This window comes from Leiobunum rupestre, chromosome 6 (genome assembly GCF_980474605.1).
Source record: "Leiobunum rupestre chromosome 6, qqLeiRupe1.1.hap1, whole genome shotgun sequence".
Lineage (NCBI taxonomy): Eukaryota > Metazoa > Arthropoda > Arachnida > Opiliones > Sclerosomatidae > Leiobunum > Leiobunum rupestre.
In genome coordinates, this window is record NC_143389.1 from 19599936 (window position 1) to 19624172 (window position 24237).

A 24237-nucleotide genomic window follows, 5' to 3' on the forward strand; every position below is an offset into this window, starting at 1 on the left:
GTTTCAATTGTTAAAAAATCAGTTATTTCTAAAAGTCTAGAAGAGAGTGGAGTTTCAATTGTTAAAAAATCAGTTATTTCTAAAAGTCTCGAAGAGAGTGGAGTTTCAATTGTTAAAAAATCAGTTATTTCTAAAAGTCTAGAAGAGAGTGGAGTTTCAATTGTTAAAAAATCAGCTATTTCTAAAAGTCTAGAAGAGAGTGGAGTTTCAATTGTTAAAAAATCAGTTATTTCTAAAAGTCTAGAAGAGAGTGGAGTTTCAATTGTTAAAAAATCAGTTATTTCTAAAAGTCTAGAAGAGAGTGGAGTTTCAATTGTTAAAAAATCAGTTATTTCTAAAAGTCTAGATGAGATTGGAGTCTCATTTACAATGGTTGAAACTTCCCCGAATGAGAGCATGCTTTTACCCGAGGTAACCAAATTAAGAAATTTTGGAATGCAAGTTGATTTTAAATTACCCGCGTCAGACATGGAAATACAAACCAATTTTAAAATTGAAACATCGGACATTGCAATACAAACCAATTTTAAAATTGAAACATCAGACATTGCAATACAAACTGAGTTTAAATCTGAAGTCTCGCACAATGCCATGCAAACGGATGAAAAAGTGGTCTCTCAAAACTCTTCTCAAACTCTATTCAGAGTTGTTGAAATGTTTGAATTGGAAGACAGTCAGCTAAAGTCCAAAAGCTTAACAAGTGAAATTGAAATGTCAAAATCAAAATTAAAAGATGCTAACAATTCATCAAAAAAATTAGAAGAAGATCTAAACTTGCTGAAATGTGAGTTTGAAAAATTAAAAAAAGACCTTGATGGTTATCAACTGGTGCAGTCGTCATTCGTCAATGATAATACCAAATTAAATTTTTTTACTGGATTAGAAAACTATGAATCTTTAGTGGTGTTGTTTAATGGGATTAAGGAATTTTTGTTTGTAAAATCTAAATTAACACCATTTCAACAATTAATTTTGACTATAATGAAGCTACGATTAGCTTTGACAAATCGAGAATTAAGCTATAGATTTTGTATTGCAGAGGTTACTACTGCTAGAATATTTTATAATTGCCTGAATGTGTTATTTTTTCGTTTGCCAAAATTCATAAAGTGGCCTGATAGAGATTCTCTACAAAAAACAATGCCATTGTGTTTCAGGGAAAATTTTGGGAAGTCAATTGCTGTAATTATAGACTGCTTTGAGGTTTTTGTGGAAAAACCTTCAAATATTTTAACCAAAGCCGAGATGTGGTCCAGCTATAAACATAACAATACAGTAAAGTTTTAATAGGAGTAACACCTCAAGGAACAGTCAGTTTTTTTATCTGAGGGATGGGTAGGGCGAGTAAGTGATAAGCGTTTAACCGAGGAGTGTGGTTTTCTGGAAAACCTTCTCCCCGGTGATGTAGTTCTAGCTGATAGAGGCTTTAAAATCGAAGAGTCTGTAGGATTTTATTATGCTACTGTAAAGTTGCCTGACTTTAGAGAGGGAAAAAATCAGCTCTATCCACAGAACGTGGAATCAACTAGGAAAATTGCAAACATTAGAATACACGTTGAAAGAGTTATTGGTACTATTAGACAAAAATATACAATACTACATTCAAAACTCCCCATAGAGTTATTACATGTTGTGGAAGGTGAAGAAGTTGCCACAATTGATAAAATAGCCACTGTAGCATGTGCATTAACTAATCTTTGTAAGTCTGTTGTGTCTTTTGATTAAAATATTTTATTTTTTCAAAAACTAAGTATTAAACCAAACTCAATGGTTGAATAAATTTTGTAACAAGAATAAAATAATACATTTAAAATTCTAATAGTAATATATTATTATAAAGAATAATAAATAAACTAGATTATTTTCGCCTGAAAACCTAGACTTTAACTTAATAAACAGGTCTAAATAACAATGACCTATAAATAATACACAACTTGAGAGCAAAGTCAAGCAAAATTTAAATGAGTGTAACCCCAAGTGGTTTTTACATTAGACAGATTATTTAATTTTTAACATTTTAACAACCTTACTTTGTACAATTGCACTTAAAGGTTTTACCTGATTTTTATTCAATAGGGGATTTTAAATTTGCTAGACTTTTGCCCTCAGGTAGCCAATTATAGTTGCTTTCACTTTTTCAGAAGTAAATAAAGCTCATTTACTTTTTACCCTTTTCTCTTTTTGTTGATTAGGATTAATTTTACACAGTCTGGGCAATACCATTTGCCTAGTGGAATTTTATCCATTTTTAAACAATCCGTTTGGAACCATTGGAGGTGACAGTTTTCACTGTCGCAACTAATCATTGTTCGTTCTTCTTCCTTGTTGCAGTAGCACCAAGTTTTGACTTTTTTTCCGATTTATTTGTAATTGGGGAGAGAATATTTGAGGGAGAATCTATTGCTGAGACTTGAGATTTGGGGGTAGATGGAATGTACAATTTTGAAATATTTTCATACCTTGTTTCAGCGTTATCATAAGTAGTATTAATATTATCACATGTAGGTTCAACATTATCACAAATAGTATTATTATTAGCATGTGTAGCTCCTATATTATCACATGTAGCTTGAACATTGGCAGACGTAGCCTCAATATTGTCACATATAGCTCTGACACTTATATTTCTTTCAGATTCTTTGCTGTAGAATTTTCCAATGAGCTCAGGCAAAATTGCACATCTAAATAGTTTTCCCACTTTCTCTAGTTTTTCTTCCCAAAATTCTTCATTAGGTTTTATTCTTTCTATGTGCATACCTACATTGGTCCAAACGCAGAAATCTGCGTAAGAAGACTCTGTTATAAAAATCTGAGCTTGGATCTGATGGTAGTACGAATGATTTTTATCTAGGAAATAACCATTTTGTTTCTTTTTTGTAGGCAGGAATGATTTCTGCTGTAGAAAGATCTGCTTTCCAGATGGGATGGTATGAAACTCAGTGGCGCCGATCGCTTTTTTTCCCAATGGGGGCCGAAGCTCACTAATAAACTTGGAATGAGGCTGCTGGCAACCTTTTCTTGCTTAAAAGTAAATGGCCTTTAACATCGGCGGTTTTACCAATGGGGGCAGAGCCACCATTGATTTTTCCCAATGAGGGCTTCGGCCCCGCCGCCCCCATGGGATCGGCGCCACTGATGAAACTGTTTTGGTTACAGGTACAATCCACTTCGCCTTTATACCAGTGCAACTAACAGCTTCTCTGTGCCTTACTGCAAATTCTATATAAAATAACAATGCTGCGATGTGTGTACAACATTCATCCAAGCCAGCAATGCATGTACAGTGTCCACATAGTATGGTTCCTTCTTTGTCAACAATAACCCAAGAGTCCAAAGGTTTGTCTCGAAGCTGTTGCGAATGCATAACCTATATGAAACAAAATTGTAAACAGCCATTTCAATTTGGTAACACTAACAATTTTAAGCAATTTTAAAAGAGAAACCACTATTGTACAGTTTGTATAGTTTTTCAAATTGTACAATAGTGGGTTTTTCTTTAACATAAAACTTAGTTTTAACTTTTATGTACAAGAAGACACAAGGCTTAGACAGTTTTCCATAGTTCAATTTAAGTACTTACTAAACTACGCAAGAGCACATTTCCAGATTTTTCGAACTTTTTGACTTTTACTTATCTCACAAAACCATGCAGAAACTGGTTATAGGCCAATAGGCTTTTATGTCTTCTCAATTCTTGATGTGTGTAGGGTGAGATTCCGGACATAAAATATGTATAAAGGTCTTCAAAAGTAATTGAAGGTAAATGCATTTCTCCACCTTCTGCTAACCCTGAACTTCCATAGTCTTTATTGTAACTACCGTGTACTTTTTCAAATTCTTTCGAATCCATTTCATACGGATCCCTATTTTCAATATTTAACAACTTTTCAGCATATCTCTGTTTAACATCTGGAGGGAGACTGTTCAAATATTTTGTAACCTTATACATGTTACTAGATTCCAATATACGTCTACATATAAACTCGACACTATCAGACCCTTAATATGTCCGCCAAAACACCTAATATTCTTTGAATATATTTGTCAGTAGATGGCGTTAAAATATCTCAGACTTTTCAAATCTCTGTACCTCACTAAACATTTCGCGCCGTTCAACTGTAAGTTCCCTATTGAGAACATCATCCTTGGTACAAACAGGATTGTTACAAGGTATACATAAGATCGCATCTTTGTCCTTTCCTTCCCTTGAAACAACCACTGAAGAGCTAGCAGAGGATTGTTTCGAATTCTCAGCAATCTTAAACGAGACTGAGGAGGTACCATTTGGAGCTACACTCTTTTGAGAACGAAGAATTGGAGGAGAAGGCAAATTAACATCAGCGGCTTCCAAACGAGAGCGTAAGTGAGAAACAACGAGATTTTTTCCATGGGGCGAGATTTTAAGTTTTAATTCACGCGCGCGCGCGGAATTAAAATGAAAAGTTTCAAAAGGCACTCGGGCCTAAAAAAAAAACGAAACACTAATATTCGGGGAACCGAAAAACGGCTATAAAACCGAAAATATTGGTCGAACCGGAAATGTAACTATCAAATTCAATAGCAGGATAGTTCAAGCTTCAAAATAATATAAAAATCGCCACCCTTAGGCACTTTTAACTGTCGAAATGCTATAAAAACCTGGAGGGCAAATAAAACACGTAGCCATTTGGTTTACCAACATTGGGAGCTATAGACTATACGGACCTATAGCTTCCACTGTATTATTCACCTTCACCAGCACCACGAGCACCTCATACATCGGGAGCGAAAATAACAGCCTCTTTCCTCTCTACTAGAGGAAGATGCGAAAAATTCATTAGAAATGGTGCAATTTGTTTCCTCAAAAAGAGTCATATTTTGGGTAATAAATATACCTTCCCTTAGATAGTTTGACAACCCGTATCTTCAGAATTTGGAATTAAAAACTTAAATTAATGCCAAAACATGCTGCAATTTGGTTTCTCAATAATAATAATAAAAATTTATTTACCATCAGATTTAACTGCATGGAGCGTAATTAAATTAAATTGAGTAATGAAGTTTTCTGATAGAAAAATCATAAAAATCCAAAACGTTTTTAAAATTCATCAGTGCACTCTTTTTGGTCATACTACATTACTCATTTCTTTCTCTAATAACTTTATTACAATTCGACAAAGTACCATTAATGAGATTTTTACGAAAGCTAATTACCTACTTACCTAGACAAATCATAAAACGAAGGACAAGGGTTCAAAACTGATTCTTAAAAGCAAGGAAGAGAGTTCTATTACATATATAACTTAAAGAGATAGTGTCAGTATTTTCTACGTATATGAAGTTTTTTCATCAATTATTTAAAAATATAGCAATGAAAAATATCGCTATAAAACATTTGGTATAAATATAAATATTCACGATTAATTTCAAATTTTAAAATAGAAAGATAGCGTAACTTTTTTATCACATACTGTCTACGTCATAGATAGGTTGATGTTAATTGGTTACTACTAGAGCGAGCTGGAAATATAATTTTTAGGGGATGACAGGAGGATATTTTACTCCCATCGCTTTCTTCTGATCCGAGTTTCCCGCTTTCGCACGCTTTAAGACCCTCATTCGATGGAAAGTAATGGAAAGATAAGCCACTTTTGTTGAATTATTACTGCAGGAAGGAACTGCACAATACACTGTGGCGCCCACGGTCTGCGGTGCTTTCGGTGGCATCTTTCCGTAGAATATAAATATTGTTATAATGACTACTGTTCGGTTGTACACATCGTAATTTTGTATAGTGCATGTACCTATATTCGTTTTCAAATGTTTATATAGCGCACGCGCGCGTGAAAGTGAGTTTTTGGTTGCTGTTAAAAAAGGTGTTATTTTGCGCGTGTAAAAATAAATTAACGGCCAGTTCTGTTTTGAAATAAGAGGAAAAAGGTTTACCGGTTTTTATGTCGGAAAAGTTCGCGTCTTTTATTTCGCTGTTCACGACATTTTTTGGTCCGTCGAGCCGGATACATTCGTCAACTTGATTATGTTCCTCAACTAATCATCGAATCGGCTATCTTTCCGTGAGAGACAGTGAAAATTAGCGTGGATTCTCCGTTGGAAACCGTTTCAACCATCGATCATATCCCGATCGTAAACGAATCAACATAAGTCATCATGGATGTTCTGGTGAGAAGAAGAGCAGCTATCAAGGGACAGATCACCAGGATTGAAAATGCGGTGGGTCAAACAGCAACGAATCTATCTGACGTCGCCTTGAAGCTGTATGTAGACAAGGTGGAAAAACTATCGAAAGACTTGGATGAGGTTCACGATGCCGTAGTTGCAAATATCGATCCCGACGACGACGACTTCGCGGATCACGAAGATGAATACAACCCTCTAGTCGCTCGACTCGAAGATCTGACAATCCTACTCGTCACTGAATCAAATGAAAGAGCAGCAAACATTCCAGTGAGACAAGTCAGACCAGCTAGTGATGTACGTTTACCTAAGCTGGAACTTCCATCATTCAGCGGTGGTTACGTCGATTGGCTTCCATTTCATGATCTCTTCACGGCCACCGTACACAACAACGAATCGCTCACCGGAGCTCAGAAGTTTCAGTATTTGAAGTCATCATTACGAAACGAAGCAGCGCTCCTAGTTCAATCTATTCCGGTAACTGACGCTAATTATCTGGAAGCTTGGGATATCTTAAACAATCGGTTCAACAATACCCGGGAAATCATCGATGCACACGTAAAACGTCTCTTCAGTCAAACTAACGTCATCCAAGAATCTTCATCCGCTTTACGAACGCTCATCGATACCACCGCCGAATGCATAAGGGCGCTCAAGGTTCTCAAAGAACCAGTACAACATTGGGACTCCATACTACTTCATCTTGTAAAGGAAAAACTGGATTCAGAATCTCGCCGACAATGGGAACTTTCCCTGAGGGGGACCGAAAGACCAACTTTCGAGGATCTCGTTACATTTCTTGAACAACGGGCCAGAGCCTTAGCAGCAGCTCCGCCTACAACTACTGCAATCAAGTCGAAGCCTCCATTACATCAGAGACCGAGTACAAAGGCTCATCATGGTGCTCTGAGCGAGACGTGTCACTTTTGCAACGAAACACACTCTGTATACAAATGTACCAATTTTCTGAATGCATCTTCGGACGAGCGTTGGAACATGGTCAAGAGGAGTGCCATGTGTTTCAATTGCTTACGAACCGGTCATCAAAGCAATGACTGCAAATCTGGTCATTGTAGGAAATGCAACGCACGACATAACACACTTCTACATCAAGAGAAGGAATTAACGAAGACGAAGGCAACCTCCGGTGTAGTTTCATGCCCATCTCGTGAAATAATTGGATCAACCCAAGTTATCTTGGCAACCGCAATGGTCCAAGTCAAGGTACTTGACGAGCAACTTTATCCAGCCCGAGCGCTTCTGGACTCGGGTTCTCAAGCCAGTTTCATCACGGAACAATTCATGAGGAAACTAAGATTGAAGCGAACACGTTTCAACGTCTCAGTTGACGGAATTGGAGCAACCGGAATGAACACCTCTCAAGGCAGTGTCATGGTAAATATTCAGTCAAATATCATTAACACGTCGGAGGTCATCGTCGAGGCAATCGTCCTGAAAAAGGTCATGGATTATTTACCTAACAGTCCGTTCGATCCTGGAAATTGTCTACACTTGAAAGGCTTAACACTTGCTGATCCAACTTTTCATAGCCCTGGACAAGTGGATATTTTACTAGGTGCTGACGTGTATCTAGAGCTCTTACAAGATGGCATTTGCAAGGGGAAAGAAGGTCTTCCAGGTGCCTTTAATACTCTTTTCGGATGGGCAGTTTCCGGTCCATTGCTGATGGCCGGAAGAAGTTCGAAAATAAAGGTCCACCATTGTACATTGGAAGCAGATTTGAAACATCTTTGGGAGCTAGAAGACATCCAGCCTCGAAGAATACTATCTCCAACAGAAATTCAATGTGAAAAGAACTTTGAAGAATCACATACACGTGACTCTACAGGAAGATTCACTGTACGATTACCAAAGATAAACGATGCACCAAAACTTGGAGATTCTAAACAAATGGCAATCCGTCGATTCTCTCACTTAGAACGACGTCTACGTGTTACCCCGAATCTCTATGAGGAGTACCGCAAGTTCATGGGGGAATACATTGCCCTTGGACATATGGAACTCATTCCCTCGAATGAAATAAAAATCGAAACCAATCCATCTTACTACGTGCCTCATCATGCGGTATTCAAAGAAGACAGTACTACCACGAGAGTTCGTGTGGTGTTCGACGCCTCTGCCAAATCTACAACTGGAGTTTCCCTAAACGATCATCTGCTAGTGGGGCCAAAACTTCAAGATGATTTGGTCAACCTCCTTATTCGCTTTCGTCAACATTGCATTGTAATGAAAGCAGACCTTGCCAAAATGTTTCGTCAAATTAGAGTACATCCAGACGACTCCGATCTTCAAAGAATTGTTTGGCGAAACAACTCACACGAACCCTTGCTCGAATACCGTTTGCTAACGGTTACATATGGAACCGCATCAGCGCCATACCTAGCAACTAAAGTCTTGAAGCAACTCGGCCATGACGTGAAAGAGACACTTCCGTTGGCATCTTCAGCTTTACAAAATGACTTCTACATGGACGATCTAATGACAGGAGACGAAACGATTGAGAACGTTTTAAGACTTCAGTCAGAAATCATTCAAGCTACATCTCAAGCAGGATTTGAATTAAGGAAATGGGCGTCGAATGAAGCTGCATTATTGGATACACTACCAGCCAACATGAAGGATTTACAAAAGCCACTATGCATCGAGAACGACGAATCAGTCAAGACTCTCGGCCTATATTGGACTCCTTCGGCTGATAATTTCTCGTTTATGGTTACTTCTCCAGCGTCAAGAAGTTCAATCACTAAACGTACGATTCTTTCGGATACAGCACGGATATTCGATCCTCTGGGACTGTTGGCACCAGTAACCGTTCGAGCGAAACTGATGTTACAGGAAATGTGGCAGCTAAAATTGAATTGGGATGAGCAACTTCCCCAACCACTTGAAGCTAAATGGAGGTCGTTTCGAACCGATTTACCAGAAATTGAAAACATTACGGTTCAACGGCACATTTCGCAAGCTAATGCTACAGACATTAGCCTGCATGGATTTTGTGACGCATCGGAGAAAGCGTACGCAGCTGCCGTATACCTGAAGACGGTGAATAACAACGGACAAATCAAAATACAACTGATCGCTGCGAAAACAAGAGTCGCTCCGCTCAAACAAATCACACTTCCGAGACTGGAATTATCTGGTGCATTACTTTTGGCTTCTCTGATTCAACTGATCAGGGAGTCATTGAGATTGGATATAGCTGATGTTCATTGCTGGTCGGACTCAACAATCGTCCTAGCTTGGTTGAAAGCTCCACCGCAACGTTGGAAAACGTTCGTAGCCAATCGAGTGTCAGAAATCCACGAGAAACTACCGAGAGCGCAATGGCATCACATTTCAGGAGATAGCAACCCTGCAGATTGCGCTTCTCGAGGAATATCCGCTAGCGAACTGGGAAATCATGGTCTCTGGTGGCATGGACCGCAGTGCCTTATTTTCGCCGCAACAACGCAAGAACTACATGAACTCTCAGAGCCAAATGAATGTTTATCCGAGGAAAGACGAATTATTTCTTTAGTAACACATCATCAAATGGATTTCACGCTCCTTTCCAAATTTTCAGCGCTTAAAAAACTCATTCATATCACCGCCTACATTCTACGTTTTGTCTTCAATTCGCGAAATGCGACAGAATTGAGGATTACTGGACCTTTATCGAAGGAAGAGAACGAAAAGGCGCTATCCCATTGGATTCGGGTCGTCCAAAGCAACAGTTTTAACGAAGAGATAGCTTGCCTTAAACAAAACAAGGAATTACCACGGAAAAGTAAAATCCTTTCGATGCGTCCGTACATCGATCAAGATGGGATTCTTAGAGTTGGTGGCAGACTTTGCCACTCCAACTTACCATACGAACAAAGGCATCCGGCACTGTTACCGAGACAGAGCAAATTAACAGAACTTCTAATACAACACGAGCACGAAAAACATTTTCACGGAGGTGCTCAACTACTAACTTCTGTCTTACAGAAACGTTATTGGATCGTCGGTCTTCGTGATGCCATACGTTTCCATATCAGAAGATGTGTTTCATGTGTACGAGAGCAGGCAGTCACTGTAAAGCAACTTATGGGCGATTTACCACCAGCGAGAGTAAATCCTGCTCGGCCATTTTTGAAGTGTGGAGTCGACTACGCAGGACCATTTACCCTTAAACTAATGAAGGGACGAAGTCACCTCAGGTTTAAGGGATACATTGCCGTCTTCGCTTGCTTTACCACAAGATCAATTCATCTTGAACTTGTCAGTGACATGACCACCGAAGCATTTCTGGCAGCATTGAAACGCTTTGTTGCTCAACGAGGAAAATGCGCCGACATTTACAGCGACTGTGGAACCAACTTTACAGGAGCCGATCGAGAGATGAAAACATTCATCAAATTCATAGTCTCTACAAACAACAACGATCAAGTGTCACGATGGCTCGCAGACGAAGGAATTAATTGGCACTTCAACCCGCCTGCAGCGCCACATTTTGGAGGCCTCTGGGAAGCCGGGGTGAAGTCCGTCAAGTATCATCTGAAACGAGTTCTTGGCACCATGGTTCTAAACTTTGAAGAAATGCAAACGCTTCTTTGCCAAATCGAAGCTTGCTTAAATTCACGTCCTTTAACGGCGTTAAGCTCGGATCCAAACGACTTCAATGCGTTGACACCTGGACATTTCCTAATCGGAGATGCGCTCACCGCAATACCCGAACCCGATCTCACTTCTGAAAACGTCAACCGCCTGTCACGTTGGCAATTGGGCCAACAAGTACTGCAGCACTTTTGGAACCGTTGGCGAAATGAATTCCTCTCTCGCCTTCAACAACGTCCAAAGTGGACTACACCAAAACCGAATCTACGAGTCGGCGACTTGGTCTTGCTCAAGGATGAAGATTTACCTCCAACCAAGTGGAGAATGGCAAGAATCACTGAACTTCATCCAGGACAAGACAATCAAGTTCGCGTCGTAACTGTCAGAACCTCTGACAAATCACTGAAAAGACCCGTAGTTAAATTATGCCAGTTACCACTAGACTGATTTTAATTGTATTCAAACTGTTTACTAAGGGTTATTTATGTATGCAAATGTAACTTTTCGGACTTTTACTATCTCATTTGAAATTCGTTATTTCAAGGCGGGCGGAATGTTCGGTTGTACACATCGTAATTTTGTATAGTACATGTACCTATATTCGTTTTCAAATGTTTATATAGCGCACGCGCGCGTGAAAGTGAGTTTTTGGTTGCTGTTAAAAAAGGTGTTATTTTGCGCGTGTAAAAATAAATTAACGGCCAGTTCTGTTTTGAAATAAGAGGAAAAAGGTTTACCGGTTTTTATGTCGGAAAAGTTCGCGTCTTTTATTTCGCTGTTCACGACAACTACGTATAAGAAATAAAGGTATAATTTATAAACAATACCTTGTTATCGATTTTTTCTTCAATTTCTACTCTGAAAATAATATTTTTACACGTAGCCTTCTCGTGAAGTCGTGATTCAAGAATCTCGAACCGCGTAGTCCGCGAGAAGAAAGTCAAAAAACGCGCTTACAAATCCTCTACGCGATAGTAGAAAAAGACTACTGGAAATTCCCCGCTGCTCGAGCGCGCCGAAATCGACCAAACTCATGACGTCAACAATCTATAAATTTTTGCGCGGCTATTGAAATATTATTATTTTACATTAAAATATAAAACTAAATACTAATTTAAAGTGCTAATATGTATAAATATTCTGATTCAGGACTTAAAATCTATCATAACGTGTAAGCCAAAGAACAAAATTTTAAATTAATCTGAGTGGGCACTATCTCTTCAAGACGAAATTGTGGAAAATAGTAATTAATCATCTCATATCTTATAATATTGACTATAAATTCTTCACCTTTTTACCCGGTTTAGCTCGGTTAATGGTGCAGCACTCGGTTTTTAAACGCCGCACCGTCTAAAACGAAGAAGATGCCTTAAATGGCTTGTTTATAATCTAAACAGTACGTTTAGGAAACGTTTACCCTCCAGACACGTTATCGAAATAAATGGTTCAAAATGCGCCATATCGCGTATTGTGTGTTTAAATTTTTTGTGTTTCAGTTTTCAACAGTTTGTCAGGCGTAGGTTTTCTTCTACCTGTCACCCTTTAAATTAACTTTGTTTCGCAACAAATACCCTGGTGGTAGGCCAACCGCAGAGCACGGTGGCCTACCACCAGGGTATTTGTTTGCAAGGAAAGTAAATTTAAAGGGATACAGGCAGAAGAAAACCTAGGCCTTTAAGCGTTTAGGAAAAACACATATTTAAATTTGAAAAATGTGTTTAAAAGTAAAAAGTTGTTTTTTCTGTATGCAGCTTGAAAGTGTACTGGTAACCAGCGCACCATCAGTTTGTTTCTGAATTCATGTTAATTTCCTTAAGCAATTATTTAAAAAATGTCTTGAATTTCCTAAATCTATAATAGCGTAACAGATTATTGGGGGAAAATTGAAAACTTTGGTTAATAATTTTAGATGTTCTCACTTATAACAACAAGTATGCAATAAGAGTGAATGTTTTCATCGTCATTAATTAACAACGGTGCCGAATAACAATTGAAATATCACCACGGACCACGGCATTGAGGAATATATGTGAGGTAACTATATCAATTTCTTGAAATGCGGCTGGTAGCACTTAAAACTTATCGAGTTGACGCTAGTTCTATTCCGTCTGGTTTTCCAATTTAAAGCCAATTTGCTGATATGCTGTAAATAAAAATCATCAGTGACGGCAGTCAATCAGCCAGCCGGACGTTGTTCAACACCGTCGCTTTTCAAAACTTATCTGACATATTTCAAAGGTAGTGGTAGCTCTTTAAATTTCATTTATATAAGCACTTCCACTCGCTCGTTTACCATATACGACCAAGGGTTAATGAAATGTAAATGGTTTTTAAAATTACACTAATGGTTACTTAATTTAGTTTATTAAAATACCATTTGATAATCTTTCTTTGTCATTCTTGGAAATAGTTGTTGCGAAAAATAGCACGGGCAAAGCGACTACTGCCATACTTAATATTATTATGTTTATTTATTTAAATTTTTCTTCTGATGGTGTTATTTAACTTTTAAACCATTAACAATGAATCGCATATGTAGTCTGTACTCAGCTTTACAGAAATGAAACCGTTAAATATTTACATTATAACGAAAGTTAAAATAAAAAAAATAATAATCAGCTAGGCTAATACCCAAGGCACCACCTCAGGCCTAAGTCATCAAGTGACTAGTTGGATATTATGACCGAAAACAGCCTTTAAGGGCCACACACATTGACACACCCAAAGGGGGGGCCTCGTGCCCCCCCCCCCCAAACGAAATGAAAAAAAAATTCGTCCATATTTTATGTTTCATTAAAAGTCTTAAAATTTTCTCAACTTAGTTCATTAGGCACCGGTAATAACCGACAAATGACTAGACTGAAATCAGAGGTCGTTATTTACAAAACACCGAAGGTGCCTCCCAAATTAGCGGCAATCACCAAACATTTCTGTTAAGTGCTAGTGTACAATTCATCAGAAGCTCTAAAATCTGTCCCTTCAACCCTTGGCCGTAAACGTAGAACACATTTTAATGGATTTTATTTTAGGGCAAAATTAAAAAAAGTTGAAATATCATATTAAGAATCTGAAATATATCACCAATTGATTGGTAATTTAATATGTTGTATTAAATTATTCATTTCATAGGATAAATTCGATTTTACTTTAAGGTGTTAAAATAAAAGTTTTATATATGTATACAGCTAAAACTAATTAATGTTCAGACAGTTATGCGCGCGTTATAAACGTGTAGTTGTCTTTTTGGGCCTGGCATTCTCTGTACATTTTCCCGTCACCATTTTTTAGAACGGGCTTAATAGCGTAGTCACACAACTAAAAAGTGGAGTACATTGATTGAAAATTACGCTAAACACATTAAAGAATGACTTGATAAAAATGCACCATATTTTCAAATAAATATAATGGGTTTTCAAAATATTGCCGATTAAAAGCGTCATTTTCTCCGTTTTCCGGCAACTGTTTGAAGGGTCAGAATTAAGAAAAAGATTATAAATATATACATTTTCCACAGCGAAATACGCCTATCAGTTTTCCAAAAAGAAAAACTTCAAAGTCAATTGCAATTTTAGTTGTTAGTGATAAATTTGTGGTCACGCTTGAGGAAGAGTTTTCGTAGGATAATCTTTATTGTACATTTGTAGGTCATTACTTACCAATAAAAATAATAAATGTTTTGAGCCTTGTTATTGTTGTAAAATTTTATTATACTTTTATTTCAAGAACTAAGGATAATCATTATAGGAAGGGTTTTATTTTTTATACTTTTGATAAAAAAAATTCGATAACTTTGAAATGCCCAACAATTTCGTTATTTTTGCTATACCTTAATACCGCATTTGGAAGTTATTTTTCTTCAGTGGGCAAAACGATTATCTATGTGATGTGTTTAAATAAGAAACCATTAATACGGGCGATAATAATTCATCCAAAGACTAATAGTTGTTATCACCATCGCTTCGTACAACAAAGTATGTAAATGTTAGTATTATCTACTGCACACGGATTTCCAATAGTGATTCAAAGTGCATTAGTTCATTCAAGTGGTTCGTCAATAATTGCGACATTGTTATTTAAGAGTTCACGTTTGAACATTATTAAAACAAGCATTGCTACCATATCCTAATCATGGAGGAAAATAGCGATCCCTTATATTCACAGAAACAAACATTTTCAAAAGATTTATAAGTGGCAATTTTAGCAAACGCTTCGAAAAATACTAATTTGTTGCATATTTAATGAGGTTTGTTTTCCATGAGGAGAATGGGATTATTTATACTATTTTCGTTTGCACAAGGAATGCCGTCGAGCTGTTACCAAGGTAAATCAAGGCCAATGAAGCTACAACACAGTCCTTGATACGGTCAGCGGGAGACTTTTCGCAATTAAAGAAGGAAAGTTTAGAATATAATGAATCTCGAGATTAGTTTCCGGCTCAATGCAACTCCACATCCCTCTTTCGCTAAAATAATGAATATTAGAGGCCTTACCTCTTATAACAAAATAATACCAGTGCAGGTAACATTTGTTGTTATTTTTTTCTATTAAACCAACAACTTGAAATAAATAAAATTAAATACTTCCTTTCGGAAAATTTCCCAAAGAAAGAATAAGGTTGCATCGGAAAACAGAATTTCCACGTTCAAAGCATCCATGCAAATAAACTGTCCATTATGAAATAGGATATCATGAATGTAGTAAATCGATTTAGAAATTATCCACCCTATTGGAAAATGATGAGACCATCAACCACTAATTTTAATTTTAGTGCAATGGTAAAGAGTAATTGGTATACCATTGGAGGTAACTTATTATTTATACGCGAGCTCATTCAGCGCATAACTTGTATATGTAATCACCATCAATGGTTACATCGTTCACATAAATTGTTCTGTTTCAAATATTGCGCTTCGTCCAAACATCACAGTATTTGATTTTTAAATTCACGATCATACTCTCCATATAATTTATGAAAAAATGAAATATTTTACATTGCTAATTTTGAAGCATACCCGTTTACAAATCTTCACCAGAATAGGGTCAATAAATAGGCTATGTAAATCGTATGCAAATATGAATATTTGTAACTTGAGGCTTTCATGTTTAAGGGTTTAATCATTCTCAATATGTAACAGTACATTTTTGTAGAACTGGTAGCTGTAAATTGATTTAAGAAAAATATTTAAGTTCCATTCAAATAAAATAAGTGACCAGAACTGAAAATCAAAGTCTATTTATTTTTTATAAATATGATGAGTTTTCAAACATTAACAAAATGATTTGGTCCTTCCACATTATAACTGTACATATATTGTAACCGTTTGATTCAATAACAAAATGTCTGTCGCTAAACGAAATTTAAAATAAATGATTTATTTACTATTTTTGAATTAATTAAATATTATTTTAATATATTATCAGCTATATAATATCAAAACAATTTACCCATGCTAAGATTTCCAAAATTGAAATATATAATGATTTTATTAAAAGACGTTATTAAAATATAAACTAAATTTATTTTTGACACAATCCTAAGTAAATTAATACGTTATATCTGAGACTTAGCTAACATTCTTTGAACGGGTACAAATATCAATATTCCATATTTCTATCTTTTAATTGGTAATTTAAGTATAATAAATTATATTTCGTTTAATGCGTCTTCGATTTACCTTTAGATTTAAAATACCTGTTAATGTAGTACTCGCCAAAAATGTAAATGAAATAAGCGTTAACGAGAACTGCGCCATTCGCAACGGACTTTGAGGTTTTACACTCGTGACCAAGAGCTAAAATCCATGAGCAATATGAAGCGGCGAAAAACACGATAAAAAACTGGAGAACCTGAATTGATGTCAACCAAAACGATACTCTTTCCGGCATGCGAATATTCATGGATTTAACAGCGAAATATGAGTACATAAACGAGTGAACTACTAGATTCATTGTTCCAGACCATCTTGCCAGGGCTGGTGCCTCCGACGTCCAATAGAAGCTGACGAAGACAGTGAGGACATGATGCACAACGTGTATGAACGTCAGTCGTTTTCGAAGCACCACGAAACCAGTCTCGAAAAGTTCCAAAACTTTGGAAGCTATGGTAAGTGTCCCCCAGAAGAAACTAACTGAATTAAATGTGTTATTGCAAACCGAAAACTCCAAGCCGTAGTTCCATAGAACGTAAAGAATATCCGGAACCCCTCTGCACATGGCGCAGAAGCTGAAGATCGCCAAAGCGACATTCCAAATGAGGAATGGCCGTCTGACGTCCATCGGTGGTTTGTTCTTCATGTAGCATTGCAGCGCGTACACCCAAATCAGGTATACCACGGAAATGTACAAACAGATCGACCAGTTTTTCTCGAACCATATTCGCACCGGTTCAAATTCGAAGTTCCGCTCGAATTGAAATACGAACGCGTAGTGTTGATATCCTTTGTATTCAGTCACGTTGGGTATCACAGACGCGTTCATCACTACAAATTTGTTGGTAATCGTGTTACGCTCCGCTGCAGGTGTCGCAAAGAATCGCTTCATTTCAGGTTTTTCCTTTTTATACCGAAGCGTTAAAAACAGGAAAAACAATCCAAACCATGTTAAGGAAAACCATTAAACAATTAACTTCACTTGTAAACGCTTTACGGTATTACTTTTTACATAATTGAAAACTATGTGTTTTTATTTAACATAGTTCTAAGGCTAAAATGTTAATATAGTTCGTTGTGGATTTGGCTCCTGTTGAAATATCAAAACTATTACGTTTACATTTCAAACAATCTATTGTTTTATAGGTATACTTGAATTTGGAAATTAATTTTTGACCTCTGAGCGTAGATAAATCAATATAAACAGTAGGAAAACATTTTAAGTTGATTATTTCACGTGCAACTAAATTATATCCCACGTTTTAAAAACAATAAAATTCAGATATTAAAATGTTGAAGATAGGCTTTTAAGGAGTCCCTGGAATCTAGGAGCAACAAACACAAGGAGAACGCAGCTTGCCTTTAAACACTCTAACGAATTTCATTGGACGAGCGTCACGAGCCTTTACGCTGAACGTTTTACGGGCGGGCAGGAAGAAAATTTCCGAATTTTCCCATTCCGACGGCAACAGGCGCTAAAGCGTCTAGCCAATGAAAAATGTACACAAGAAAATCCACGACTTTTGACGGGTTGCGTTCTCCTTGTATGGGGTGCTGTGTTTGTTGCTCCTAGGTGGAATAAATCATTCAACTGAATTTCAGGATTGTTTACAAATTGAGTCACGCAGTAGAGGGAGACGGAGGTTAAAAAGTGTGACTAAATATAACAGGGTTAAGGGTCACATATCATAGTTTCCTATCGGAACCAAAATTATCAATTATTTTAAATTATAGTCACATTTTAATATTTATTTTATCATTTATAATAGTTTAATTAATTTTCTAGAAGTAAAACCATAAACATATATGCTTGGTTTTAATCGAAATTTTATAACTTAAAGGTTAATAGTGTTTATAATTGTTTAGGATTTGAGTGTTGGTTACGTAAATTTTCGGGTTGGGATTATTCCAATTTTTACTCCTTGTTGCGATGGGTAGGAAGCCAGTAATAAAAAGTAAATTATTCGTTACGTAATTTGGGTAAGAAGAATTTAGTGCTCTACCTTTCGAATCCAGAGACAATGTACGTCAACTATGTCTTCTATCATTATCCCTTAAATTTGCCGAGCTTTGAAAAAACAAAATACTTGACGAGCCATGCATTTTTTTCAGATATGAATATTCAACTCTATCTTTACCAGATGGTCTGTAACGTTAAATTTGGATTATTTTACATTTCAAGATAACTTTGCTAATATGAATTTACAGTTGCTATTTTATGACCTATTTGTTCCTACGCTCTCTCTCCAAGAACCTTAGCTAGGGGTCGCTCGTGCGCTGGACACCCGAGTTTCTAACCCCTCGTTAATGGCTCTTGTTTTACAAGCGCACAAAGATGGTGCTGGATAACCAGAAGAGGGAATGGGAGCTGTAACTGGCCAGATCTCCTCCATTTCCACCGATCCTTCCTTACTTTGTGTCGTTGCCCAATTATCCAACTCTCTCTCCTTCTCTGTGGGGCGGCCGAAGGAGCCCCTTTTAGTTTTATAACTCCGGTTGAATTGAAAAAGAAAGTATTGAGGTTTGCCGACTTGGCCAACAAATGTTTATTTCTTTTATTTATTTGTGTGAGCGTTACCAATTTGGTTGTATTACTATTTTTGAATTAACGCTCACCTTGGTGATGATCCCAGAAATAACCTAATTGGTAGGGATTTCTTATGGGATTCCTAGAAGCACGGGTCTTGATTGGTCAAAAAAGGTTGCAATTCCAGAGACCAAGTGACCCTACCCATATTTAAAATGGACTAAAACTATTTTGAGTATAAGTTCTTACAAGTGCGACAGAAGAGACACTTGTAAGAATAAATTGAAGACGGGTGTTAAGACACCGGGGTTCGCGTGCAAACTGTCCCGACGAGGCCTCTTGTCCCGACGAAAGCTCTTGTCTCGACGACGCGGAGTGCGTGCTTTGCCGGGAAGTTAGCCCGTGAAAAAAACGGCTTCGGAACAGTAGCCAACGTGGCCGTGTGTCCCTTTCTCGCGCCACCGTCACCACACCGACCTTCGTTGCAGCTCAACGCCATCATAATTTTGTCTGAAACCATATAGCAAAGTTGACGAAATTTACTTCACTCCCCTAACACGGGGCCGCGTGGCTTAGTGGTTAAAGCGCCTGTCTCGTAAACAGGAGATCGTGAGTTCGACTCTCGCCGGGGCCTCATTAAAAACATTTTGTCTGAAATCATATAGCAAAGTTGACGAAATTTACTTCACTAACCTAACACGGGGCCGCGTGGCTTAGTGGTTAAAGCGCCTGTCTCGTAAACAGGGGATCGTGAGTTCGACTCTCGCCGGGGCCTCACTAAAAACATTTTGTCTGAAACCATATAGCAAAGTTGACGAAATTTACTTCACTCCCCTAACACGGGGCCGCGTGGCTTAGTGGTTAAAGCGCCTGTCTCGTAAACAGGAGATCGTGAGTTCGACTCTCGCCGGGGCCTCATTAAAAACATTTTGTCTGAAACCATAAAGCAAAGTTGACGAAATTTACTTCACTCCCCTAACACGGGGCCGCGTGGCTTAGTGGTTAAAGCGCCTGTCTCGTAAACAGGAGATCGTGAGTTCGACTCTCGCCGGGGCCTCATTAAAAACATTTTGTCTGAAACCATAAAGCAAAGTTGACAAAATTTACTTCACTCCCCTAACACGGGGCCGCGTGGCTTAGGGGTTAAAGCGCCTGTCTCGTAAACAGGAGATCGTGAGTTCGACTCTCGCCGGGGCCTCATTAAAAACATTTTGTCTGAAACCATAAAGCAAAGTTGACGAAATTTACTTCACTCCCCTAACACGGGGCCGCGTGGCTTAGGGGTTAAAGCGCCTGTCTCGTAAACAGGAGATCGTGAGTTCGACTCTCGCCGGGGCCTCATTAAAAACATTTTGTCTGAAACCATATAGCAAAGTTGACGAAATTTACTTCACTCCCCTAACACGGGGCCGCGTGGCTTAGTGGTTAAAGCGCCTGTCTCGTAAACAGGAGATCGTGAGTTCGACTCTCGCCGGGGCCTCATTAAAAACATTTTGTCTGAAACCATAAAGCAAAGTTGACGAAATTTACTTCACTCCCCTAACACGGGGCCGCGTGGCTTAGTGGTTAAAGCGCCTGTCTCGTAAACAGGAGATCGTGAGTTCGACTCTCGCCGGGGCCTCATTAAAAACATTTTGTCTGAAACCATAAAGCAAAGTTGACGAAATTTACTTCACTCCCCTAACACGAAGCCGCGTGGCTTAGTGGTTAAAGCGCCTGTCTCGTAAACAGGAGATCGTGAGTTCAACTCTCGCCAGGGCCTCATTAAAAACATTTTGTCTGAAACCATAAAGCAAAGTTGACGAAATTTACTTCACTCCCCTAACACGGGGCCGCGTGGCTTAGTGGTTAAAGCGCCTGTCTCGTAAACAGGAGATCGTGAGTTCGACTCTCGCCGAGGCTTCATTAAAAACATTTTGTCTGAAACCATATAGCAAAGTTGACGAAATTTACTTCACTCCCCTAACACGGGGCCGCGTGGCTTAGTGGTTAAAGCGCCTGTCTCGTAAACAGGAGATCGTGAGTTCGACTCTCGCCGAGGCTTCATTAAAAACATTTTGTCTGAAACCATATAGCAAAGTTGACGAAATTTACTTCACTCCCCTAACACGGGGCCGCGTGGCTTAGTGGTTAAAGCGCCTGTCTCGTAAACAGGAGATCGTGAGTTCGACTCTCGCCGGGGCCTCATTAAAAACATTTTGTCTGAAATCATATAGCAAAGTTGACGAAATTTACTTCACTAACCTAACACGGGGCAGCGTGGCTTAGTGGTTAAAGCGCCTGTCTCGTAAACAGGGGATCGTGAGTTCGACTCTCGCCGGGGCCTCACTAAAAACATTTTGTCTGAAACCATATAGCAAAGTTGACGAAATTTACTTCACTCCCCTAGCACGGGGCCGCGTGGCTTAGTGGTTAAAGCGCCTGTCTCGTAAACAGGAGATCGTGAGTTCGACTCTCGCCGGGGCCTCATTAAAAACATTTTGTCTGAAACCATAAAGCAAAGTTGACGAAATTTACTTCACTCCCCTAACACGGGGCCGCGTGGCTTAGTGGTTAAAGCGCCTGTCTCGTAAACAGGAGATCGTGAGTTCGACTCTCGCCGGGGCCTCATTAAAAACATTTTGTCTGAAACCATAAAGCAAAGTTGACGAAATTTACTTCACTCCCCTAACACGGGGCCGCGTGGCTTAGTGGTTAAAGCACCTGTCTCGTAAACAGGAGATCGTGAGTTCGACTCTCGCCGGGGCCTCATTAAAAACATTTTGTCTGAAACCATAAAGCAAAGTTGACGAAATTTACTTCACTCCCCTAACACGGGGCCGCGTGGCTTAGTGGTTAAAGCGCCTGTCTCGTAAACAGGAGATCGTGAGTTCGACTCTCGCCGGGGCTTCATTAAAAACATTTTGTCTGAAACCATATAGCAAAGTTGACGAAATTTACTTCACTCCGCAACACGGGGCCGCGTGGCTTAGTGGTTAAAGCGCCTGTCTCGTACACAGGAGATCGTGAGTTCGACTCTCGCCGGGGCTTCATTAAAAACATTTTGTCTGAAACCATATAGCAAAGTTGACGAAATTTACTTCACTCCGCAACACGGGGCCGCGTGGCTTAGTGGTTAAAGCGCCTGTCTCGTACACAGGAGATCGTGAGTTCGACTCTCGCCGGGGCTTCATTAAAAACATTTTGTCTGAAACCATAGAGCAAAGTTGACGAAATTTACTTCACTCCTCAACACGGGGCCGCGTGGCTTAGTGATTAGAGCGCCTGTCTCGTAAACAGGAGATCGTGAGTTCGACTCTCGCCGGGGCCTCATTAAAAACATTTTGTCTGAAACCATAAAGCAAAGTTGACGAAATTTACTTCACTCCCCTAACACGGGGCCGCGTGGCTTAGTGGTTAAAGCGCCTGTCTCGTAAACAGGAGATCGTGAGTTCGACTCTCGCCGGGGCCTCATTAAAAACATTTTGTCTGAAACCATAAAGCAAAGTTGACGAAATTTACTTCACTCCCCTAACACGGGGCCGCGTGGCTTAGTGGTTAAAGCGCCTGTCTCGTAAACAGGAGATCGTGAGTTCGACTCTCGCCGGGGCCTCATTAAAAACATTTTGTCTGAAACCATAAAGCAAAGTTGACGAAATTTACTTCACTCCCCTAACACGGGGCCGCGTGGCTTAGTGGTTAAAGCGCCTGTCTCGTAAACAGGAGATCGTGAGTTCGACTCTCGCCGGGGCCTCATTAAAAACATTTTGTCTGAAACCATAAAGCAAAGTTGACGAAATTTACTTCACTCCCCTAACACGGGGCCGCGTGGCTTAGTGGTTAAAGCGCCTGTCTCGTAAACAGGAGATCGTGAGTTCGACTCTCGCCGGGGCTTCATTAAAAACATTTTGTCTGAAACCATATAGCAAAGTTGACGAAATTTACTTCACTCCGCAACACGGGGCCGCGTGGCTTAGTGGTTAAAGCGCCTGTCTCGTAAACAGGAGATCGTGAGTTCGACTCTCGCCGGGGCCTCATTAAAAACATTTTGTCTGAAACCATAAAGCAAAGTTGACGAAATTTACTTCACTCCCCTAACACGGGGCCGCGTGGCTTAGTGGTTAAAGCGCCTGTCTCGTAAACAGGAGATCGTGAGTTCGACTCTCGCCGGGGCCTCATTAAAAACATTTTGTCTGAAACCATAAAGCAAAGTTGACGAAATTTACTTCACTCCCCTAACACGGGGCCGCGTGGCTTAGTGGTTAAAGCGCCTGTCTCGTAAACAGGAGATCGTGAGTTTGACTCTCGCCGGGGCTTCATTAAAAACATTTTGTCTGAAACCATATAGCAAAGTTGACGAAATTTACTTCACTCCCCTAACACGGGGCCGCGTGGCTTAGTGGTTAAAGCGCCTGTCTCGTAAACAGGAGATCGTGAGTTCGACTCTCGCCGGGGCCTCATTAAAAACATTTTGTCTGAAACCATATAGCAAAGTTGACGAAATTTACTTCACTCCTCAACACGGGGCCGCGTGGCTTAGTGGTTAAAGCGCCTGTCTCGTAAACAGGAGATCGTGAGTTCGACTCTCGCCGGGGCCTCATTAAAAACATTTTGTCTGAAACCATATAGCAAAGTTGACGAAATTTACTTCACTCCTCAACACGGGGCCGCGTGGCTTAGTGGTTAAAGCGCCTGTCTCGTAAACAGGAGATCGTGAGTTCGACTCTCGCCGGGGCCTCATTAAAAACATTTTGTCTGAAACCATATAGCAAAGTTGACGAAATTTACTTCACTCCCCTAACACGGGGCCGCGTGGCTTAGTGGTTAAAGCGCCTGTCTCGTAAACAGGAGATCGTGAGTTCGACTCTCGCCGGGGCCTCATTAAAAACATTTTGTCTGAAACCATAAAGCAAAGTTGACGAAATTTACTTCACTCCCCTAACACGGGGCCGCGTGGCTTAGTGGTTAAAGCGCCTGTCTCGTAAACAGGAGATCGTGAGTTCGACTCTCGCCGGGGCCTCATTAAAAGCATTTTGTCTGAAACCATAAAGCAAAGTTGACGAAATTTACTTCACTCCCCTAACGCGGGGCCGCGTGGCTTAGTGGTTAAAGCGCCTGTCTCGTAAACAGGAGATCGTGAGTTCGACTCTCGCCGGGGCTTCATTAAAAACATTTTGTCTGAAACCATATAGCAAAGTTGACGAAATTTACTTCACTCCCCTAACACGGGGCCGCGTGTCTTAGTGGTTAAAGTGCCTGTCTCGTAAACAGGAGATCGTGAGTTCGACTCTCGCCGGGGCCTCATTAAAA

The 24237-nt window shown here is 39.3% G+C and overlaps 34 non-coding genes across 34 annotated transcripts; all 34 read left to right on the forward strand.

The window, feature by feature from the left end:
* The first annotated feature begins 19509 nt into the window (after positions 1-19509).
* Positions 19510-19582, forward strand: TRNAT-CGU (transfer RNA threonine (anticodon CGU)). The gene has a single exon. It is a non-coding gene; the product is annotated as a tRNA-Thr (tRNA).
* Positions 19583-19650: 68 nt separating this feature from the next.
* On the forward strand, positions 19651-19723 carry TRNAT-CGU (transfer RNA threonine (anticodon CGU)). The gene has a single exon. It is a non-coding gene; the product is annotated as a tRNA-Thr (tRNA).
* Positions 19724-19791: 68 nt separating this feature from the next.
* On the forward strand, positions 19792-19864 carry TRNAT-CGU (transfer RNA threonine (anticodon CGU)). The gene has a single exon. It is a non-coding gene; the product is annotated as a tRNA-Thr (tRNA).
* A 68-nt stretch (positions 19865-19932) lies between these two features.
* On the forward strand, positions 19933-20005 carry TRNAT-CGU (transfer RNA threonine (anticodon CGU)). The gene has a single exon. It is a non-coding gene; the product is annotated as a tRNA-Thr (tRNA).
* Positions 20006-20073: 68 nt separating this feature from the next.
* Positions 20074-20146, forward strand: TRNAT-CGU (transfer RNA threonine (anticodon CGU)). The gene has a single exon. It is a non-coding gene; the product is annotated as a tRNA-Thr (tRNA).
* Positions 20147-20214: 68 nt separating this feature from the next.
* TRNAT-CGU (transfer RNA threonine (anticodon CGU)) lies at positions 20215-20287 on the forward strand. The gene has a single exon. It is a non-coding gene; the product is annotated as a tRNA-Thr (tRNA).
* Positions 20288-20355: 68 nt separating this feature from the next.
* Positions 20356-20428, forward strand: TRNAT-CGU (transfer RNA threonine (anticodon CGU)). The gene has a single exon. It is a non-coding gene; the product is annotated as a tRNA-Thr (tRNA).
* A 68-nt stretch (positions 20429-20496) lies between these two features.
* On the forward strand, positions 20497-20569 carry TRNAT-CGU (transfer RNA threonine (anticodon CGU)). The gene has a single exon. It is a non-coding gene; the product is annotated as a tRNA-Thr (tRNA).
* A 72-nt stretch (positions 20570-20641) lies between these two features.
* On the forward strand, positions 20642-20710 carry TRNAT-CGU (transfer RNA threonine (anticodon CGU)). Its single transcript has one exon. It is a non-coding gene; the product is annotated as a tRNA-Thr (tRNA).
* A 68-nt stretch (positions 20711-20778) lies between these two features.
* TRNAT-CGU (transfer RNA threonine (anticodon CGU)) lies at positions 20779-20851 on the forward strand. The gene has a single exon. It is a non-coding gene; the product is annotated as a tRNA-Thr (tRNA).
* Positions 20852-20919: 68 nt separating this feature from the next.
* On the forward strand, positions 20920-20992 carry TRNAT-CGU (transfer RNA threonine (anticodon CGU)). Its single transcript has one exon. It is a non-coding gene; the product is annotated as a tRNA-Thr (tRNA).
* A 68-nt stretch (positions 20993-21060) lies between these two features.
* TRNAT-CGU (transfer RNA threonine (anticodon CGU)) lies at positions 21061-21133 on the forward strand. Its single transcript has one exon. It is a non-coding gene; the product is annotated as a tRNA-Thr (tRNA).
* A 68-nt stretch (positions 21134-21201) lies between these two features.
* TRNAT-CGU (transfer RNA threonine (anticodon CGU)) lies at positions 21202-21274 on the forward strand. Its single transcript has one exon. It is a non-coding gene; the product is annotated as a tRNA-Thr (tRNA).
* A 68-nt stretch (positions 21275-21342) lies between these two features.
* TRNAT-CGU (transfer RNA threonine (anticodon CGU)) lies at positions 21343-21415 on the forward strand. Its single transcript has one exon. It is a non-coding gene; the product is annotated as a tRNA-Thr (tRNA).
* Positions 21416-21483: 68 nt separating this feature from the next.
* TRNAT-CGU (transfer RNA threonine (anticodon CGU)) lies at positions 21484-21556 on the forward strand. The gene has a single exon. It is a non-coding gene; the product is annotated as a tRNA-Thr (tRNA).
* A 68-nt stretch (positions 21557-21624) lies between these two features.
* On the forward strand, positions 21625-21697 carry TRNAT-CGU (transfer RNA threonine (anticodon CGU)). The gene has a single exon. It is a non-coding gene; the product is annotated as a tRNA-Thr (tRNA).
* A 68-nt stretch (positions 21698-21765) lies between these two features.
* TRNAT-CGU (transfer RNA threonine (anticodon CGU)) lies at positions 21766-21838 on the forward strand. Its single transcript has one exon. It is a non-coding gene; the product is annotated as a tRNA-Thr (tRNA).
* Positions 21839-21905: 67 nt separating this feature from the next.
* Positions 21906-21978, forward strand: TRNAT-CGU (transfer RNA threonine (anticodon CGU)). Its single transcript has one exon. It is a non-coding gene; the product is annotated as a tRNA-Thr (tRNA).
* Positions 21979-22045: 67 nt separating this feature from the next.
* TRNAT-CGU (transfer RNA threonine (anticodon CGU)) lies at positions 22046-22118 on the forward strand. The gene has a single exon. It is a non-coding gene; the product is annotated as a tRNA-Thr (tRNA).
* A 67-nt stretch (positions 22119-22185) lies between these two features.
* On the forward strand, positions 22186-22258 carry TRNAT-CGU (transfer RNA threonine (anticodon CGU)). The gene has a single exon. It is a non-coding gene; the product is annotated as a tRNA-Thr (tRNA).
* Positions 22259-22326: 68 nt separating this feature from the next.
* Positions 22327-22399, forward strand: TRNAT-CGU (transfer RNA threonine (anticodon CGU)). The gene has a single exon. It is a non-coding gene; the product is annotated as a tRNA-Thr (tRNA).
* Positions 22400-22467: 68 nt separating this feature from the next.
* Positions 22468-22540, forward strand: TRNAT-CGU (transfer RNA threonine (anticodon CGU)). The gene has a single exon. It is a non-coding gene; the product is annotated as a tRNA-Thr (tRNA).
* Positions 22541-22608: 68 nt separating this feature from the next.
* TRNAT-CGU (transfer RNA threonine (anticodon CGU)) lies at positions 22609-22681 on the forward strand. The gene has a single exon. It is a non-coding gene; the product is annotated as a tRNA-Thr (tRNA).
* Positions 22682-22749: 68 nt separating this feature from the next.
* Positions 22750-22822, forward strand: TRNAT-CGU (transfer RNA threonine (anticodon CGU)). Its single transcript has one exon. It is a non-coding gene; the product is annotated as a tRNA-Thr (tRNA).
* A 67-nt stretch (positions 22823-22889) lies between these two features.
* TRNAT-CGU (transfer RNA threonine (anticodon CGU)) lies at positions 22890-22962 on the forward strand. The gene has a single exon. It is a non-coding gene; the product is annotated as a tRNA-Thr (tRNA).
* A 68-nt stretch (positions 22963-23030) lies between these two features.
* On the forward strand, positions 23031-23103 carry TRNAT-CGU (transfer RNA threonine (anticodon CGU)). Its single transcript has one exon. It is a non-coding gene; the product is annotated as a tRNA-Thr (tRNA).
* A 68-nt stretch (positions 23104-23171) lies between these two features.
* On the forward strand, positions 23172-23244 carry TRNAT-CGU (transfer RNA threonine (anticodon CGU)). Its single transcript has one exon. It is a non-coding gene; the product is annotated as a tRNA-Thr (tRNA).
* Positions 23245-23312: 68 nt separating this feature from the next.
* Positions 23313-23385, forward strand: TRNAT-CGU (transfer RNA threonine (anticodon CGU)). The gene has a single exon. It is a non-coding gene; the product is annotated as a tRNA-Thr (tRNA).
* A 67-nt stretch (positions 23386-23452) lies between these two features.
* Positions 23453-23525, forward strand: TRNAT-CGU (transfer RNA threonine (anticodon CGU)). The gene has a single exon. It is a non-coding gene; the product is annotated as a tRNA-Thr (tRNA).
* Positions 23526-23592: 67 nt separating this feature from the next.
* Positions 23593-23665, forward strand: TRNAT-CGU (transfer RNA threonine (anticodon CGU)). Its single transcript has one exon. It is a non-coding gene; the product is annotated as a tRNA-Thr (tRNA).
* Positions 23666-23733: 68 nt separating this feature from the next.
* Positions 23734-23806, forward strand: TRNAT-CGU (transfer RNA threonine (anticodon CGU)). The gene has a single exon. It is a non-coding gene; the product is annotated as a tRNA-Thr (tRNA).
* A 68-nt stretch (positions 23807-23874) lies between these two features.
* Positions 23875-23947, forward strand: TRNAT-CGU (transfer RNA threonine (anticodon CGU)). Its single transcript has one exon. It is a non-coding gene; the product is annotated as a tRNA-Thr (tRNA).
* Positions 23948-24015: 68 nt separating this feature from the next.
* On the forward strand, positions 24016-24088 carry TRNAT-CGU (transfer RNA threonine (anticodon CGU)). The gene has a single exon. It is a non-coding gene; the product is annotated as a tRNA-Thr (tRNA).
* Positions 24089-24156: 68 nt separating this feature from the next.
* Positions 24157-24229, forward strand: TRNAT-CGU (transfer RNA threonine (anticodon CGU)). The gene has a single exon. It is a non-coding gene; the product is annotated as a tRNA-Thr (tRNA).
* The last annotated feature ends 8 nt before the right edge of the window (positions 24230-24237 follow it).